This window comes from Palaemon carinicauda, chromosome 10 (genome assembly GCF_036898095.1).
Source record: "Palaemon carinicauda isolate YSFRI2023 chromosome 10, ASM3689809v2, whole genome shotgun sequence".
Classification (NCBI taxonomy): domain Eukaryota; kingdom Metazoa; phylum Arthropoda; class Malacostraca; order Decapoda; family Palaemonidae; genus Palaemon; species Palaemon carinicauda.
The window spans coordinates 93,142,414-93,147,413 of record NC_090734.1 but is presented as its reverse complement, the minus strand read 5'-3'; positions in this window follow the sequence as shown (position 1 = coordinate 93,147,413).

The window sequence follows — 5,000 nt, the reverse complement described above, 5'->3', positions numbered from 1 at the left end:
CAAGGAGGACCCAGGGAAGCTGAGTAAACCAGTTGCAATCCTTGCAGCGGGACATCAAAGCTGCTTTGAGGGTGCGATGAAAACGTTCAACCATTCCATTGGCAGCAGGGTTGTAGGCCGTTGTCTGATGTAGGGTGATGCCCAGGAGATTCGCTAATGACATCCATAATTGAGAGGTGAAAGTGGTTTCCCTGTCAGAAGTAACATGCTCAGGGATACCGAATCTTGGAATACATCCAGAGAGTAAGGCAGATGTACATGAGGCGGACGTTGCAGTTTCCATGGGAATGGCTTCGGCCAACGAGTGGAGCGGTCGTTGACGGTAAACAGGTAACGATGTCCTTGTGATGTGGGTAGGGGGCCTAAAACGTCGACGTGAATGTGTGCGAAACACGCTGAGGTTGAGGAAAGGTGCCCACTCCTGAATCCGTGTGTCGATGTATTTTGGAAGTTTGGCAAGAAATACAGGCACGGACCCAATCCTTAGCATCCTTAGAAATGCCATGCCAAATGAACTTTGCCTTCAGCAGCTGTGCAATAGAACGGCACGAGGTGTGTGAAAGGCCCTGGATGAAATCAAACACCTGTCGGCGCATGGGAGCAGGAATACAATGTCGCGGTCTACCAGTACTGACGTCACAGAGGAGGGTGCTGTTGGAGTCTTCGAGGGGAAAATCCTCCCAACGGAGGGACATGCAGGATGTCCTACAAGCTTGATACTCTGGATCCTGTCGTTGGGCTTCAGCCAGGGCGTTGTGATCCAATCCCAGTTGAACGGCAGCCAACGTGTTTCTTGACAGGGCATGGGCAACGGGATTCATTTTCCCATGGACGTATTGGAGGGTGCAATTGTATTCAGCCAAGGCGGAGAGATGTCAGCGTTGACGGGCGGACCAGGCGTCAGACTGTCGAGTGAAGGCGTGCACCAGAGGCATGTACCTTCTAAGAAATGGCGAAAGTGACGGACAGCCAAGTGCACCGCCAGCAATTCTCGATCGAAGGTAGAATAACCCGATTCTGCCTTGGACAGTTTTCTGCTGAAGAAGGCCAATGGGCGGGGCGAGCCTTTGACCACCTGCTCGAATACTGCACCAATAGCGACGTCGCTGGCATCAGTGGAGGGAAGGAAATGGGCGTGTGGGATAGGAAAAGTGGGAACCGCAGCAGTTGATAGGGCCTTCTTTGCATTGCAAAAGGCTGCTTCTTGAAGGGGACCCCACTTCAAGTTCTTTGGCTTGCCCTTGAGGGAGCAAGAGTGGCGGCAATGGCTGGCAGAAAACAGTGATAATAGTTGATCATGCCCAAGAATTCCTGCAGAGCTTTGACGGTCGAGGGCGTGGGGAAATTCTAAACAGATGCTACCTTCTCAGGGAGAGGTGGACTCCTTCAGGAGTGATACGGTGCCCTAAGAACGACACTTCGTTGGCGCCAAAGGTACACTTGTCGTACCGGTCTACAAGGCCCTTTTGTTGCAGGCGGTCGAGCACGATGCGCAGGTGACGGAGGTGTTCCTCTTTTGAGGAGGAGAACACAAGTATGTCGTCCACATAACATACACAGAAAGGGAGGTCCCCTAAGATGCCATTCATGAGACGTTAAAACGTTGCCCCAGCATTACGAAGGCCAAAACAGGAGTAATTTTAGGTGTATGTACCAAACGGAGTGGTGATGGCAGTCTTGGGGATGTCTTCTTGGTTCATAGGCACCTGATTATACCCCTTCAGGAGGTCGAGCGTAGAGAAAACCTTCGCATTGTGCAGGTAGGAGGTTACATCGGCAATGTTTGGGAGGGGGTAGTGATCCGGTTCTGTTTGCATGTTCAGGCGCCTCTAATCCCCGCACGTACGGAGGGAGCCGTCTTTCTTCAGAACGATGTGTAAGGGTGACGACCATTGGCTGGAGGCCTTTTGGCAAAGGCCCATTTTCACCATTTCGGCGAACGTCTGTTTGGCAGCTGCCAATTGTTCCAGTGCCAGACGTCTGAATTTTGCGAAGACTGGGGGTCCCGTCGTCTTGATATGGTGATAAATACTGTGCTTTGCAGGAACCGTGGGCGTTTGGCGAAGTTCTGGACGGAAAACTTCCGGGTACGACGTGAGGAGGTGGGCGTAGGCATTCGTGGGTGCGCTGATGTGGAGAGCGAGGTTAGAGGGGGCGGGTTGAAGAGGTGTCGACAAGTACGAGTCTGCGTTGACCAATCGTCAGTGGGCGACATCGACCAAAAGGTGGAAATGAGAGAGGAAATTCGCACCGAGGATTGGCATTATGACGTCAGCAACGAGAAACTTCCAATTGAATTTACCGTTTCCGAACGATAATGTGAGGCTCTCGTAACCTTAGGTGGGTATCGCAGATTTGTTGGCAGCTACCAAGTGGACGTCGGCAGATGTAGACAGACTATGTTGTGCCATGAAGAGTTTCCTTGTCAAAAGAGAACGACAAGCACCTGTGTCTACCAAAAATCACACCCCCGTTCCTGCATCTTGTAAAAGGAAAAGATTAGAAACATGGGAGGCCACCGCCACAAGCGATGGCCTACTTACACGTTTTTTGTCCACTGACAATCTTTGGCCCATTTCTTCGCAGTCGCCCTGAATCTGAAGTGGTAGTAGCAAAACTGCGGCGGATGGGAGGTAGTAAGTGGCTGTAGAAGTCGTTCTTTGGGGCGCAAGCGATTTGTGGGTGGTGGGCGGCTTTGTCGCCGCTTCGAAACGTCACGGGCTAGACGTTTATGTCCTACGGCATTCATGTCAGCTTCGGTTGACGTTGAATAGGAATCCTCGTCATCAGGGGTGGAGGCGTTGATGGAGGTCTTGAAGTGGCTGTCCATAAGGGCGTCGGCTTTGGTCATCAAGTCCTTTATGGGTAAACTATCGACATCGGGTATGGCAGCGCGCAGAGGTTAAGGTAAACGGCGTATCCAAAGGGCTCGGAGTAGGTTCACCTCACGAGGAGAGCCGTCTGCGGCAGGTTAAAGGCGAGCAATACTGGTCATTTCCCTGAGGGCAAGCGAAGCCCTTTGGTCCCCCAACGGTTGTTGCGAGAGATGAAAAAGCTTTGCTATACGGGCGGCTGGCGATGGCAAGTACTGCTGCAGAAGGTATGATTTGAGGGCGTCATATGCTATTGGGGTGTCTCCTTGTTCACAAAGCCAGTCGGATATTTCTGGGAAGGTGTCCTCGGGTATCGCCGCGAGAACATAATCCGCTTTGGTGGTTGAGCGAGTCACGCCCCTGATACGAAAGTGGACTTCAGCGCGTTGAAACCAAGCAAACGCTTCTCCGCTAGCGAACGGTGAAAGTTTCAATGGGGCGGCCCCAGTGCTAATTGCCGCAGTAGAGTCAGCCTCCGTCATAGTACCAACGATGGAGGGGCGAGGGAGGTGGGGGTGGAAGGCAGTGGGAGAGAGTCGACTTCCGGGGTCACCAATGTGACGGCGCCGAGTAAGGGTGTGAAATCGAAGGCAGATTGGAAACGATTGAGTTATATTATTTTGGAACACTCTCCTTAAATACAAAACCTCAAGGCAACAGGACATAACAAGTTCACAAGACACAAAATATTACAGAGTAAAAACCAGACAGGAATTTTCATGTTCGTTTTAGTGCGAGGGAGGAGCGAAGATACAAGCATAATATATACAAAATTATGTACAATTGTGTGAAACACAGTTGGTACAATATATATATATATATATATATATATATATATATATATATATATATATATATATATATATATATATATATATATATATATATATATATATATATATATATATATATATATATATATATATATATATATATATATATATATATATATATATATATGTGTGTGTGTGTGTGCAAAAGAATAACAGGGAAAATGAAAATACGAAATATACGCTTACGTCATGACTAGTTTCGTGATACTTCTTCAGAGTGCTGATTTATTGAGAGAGGTTTCTTTATATTTTATAGGTAAGGCAAACGTACGAACATACATGTAGAGATTTAGAGAACAATGACACTCCTTTACCAGCTACCTGGGCTTGGGTCAGGTGTTAAGTGGGCGGAGTCCCCAAGCTCATTAGGCACCTGCCAAAAAGGGTCTTTTTCTTGTGGCGGGTAAATTCTTGTTTTTCAGTACAGTTTATTTATATGAAAACACGGTAGCCTTATCTATATAGATACATAAGCAAAAGATACACATACATACATATATATACATACATACACATATATACATATATACACACATACACACACACACACACACACACATATATATATATATATATATATATATATATATATATATATATATATATATATATATATATATATATATATATATATATATATATATATATATATATATATATATATATATATATATATATATATATATATATATATATATATATATATATATATACATACAACATTAATATCATAAACATATAATCATGTATATATCAGTACTTATATCTAGCATAACATTATATAGTGCCAATATACTTATGCATACTATATGAAATAATTGTACCCTTTAATGAATGGTAGCTTAGGTGTGAATTTTAACCCTTTTAACACCAGGCTCTTTGGAAATTTCCAACCCTTAAACCACCAGGGGGTTATTTTTTTCCCAGCACATTTTGCAGTACATATTTTTTTTTTAAATTGCTCCAACAGCCTTAATTTTTGTCATAGAGAGGACATGTTGGTCTCAATCTCTTGGAAAATGCCTGGATTTTCTCAAAAAATTATTAAAAATATGAAATAAATAAGAAAATTTATAGCATTTTTTTTTTTGCAAGGACGTACCGGTACGTCCATGGGGGTAAAGGGATGGGTTTTTGAAACGTACCAGTATGTCCTTTGAGGGTAAAAGGGTTAATTTCACAGCGACATTAATTATTCACAATACAATCAACGTCGCTGTAAAACCAGAGGCTCCAACAGGGAAAATAGCCCATTGACGAAAGGAAATAGGGAAAAAATAAATATTTTAAGAAT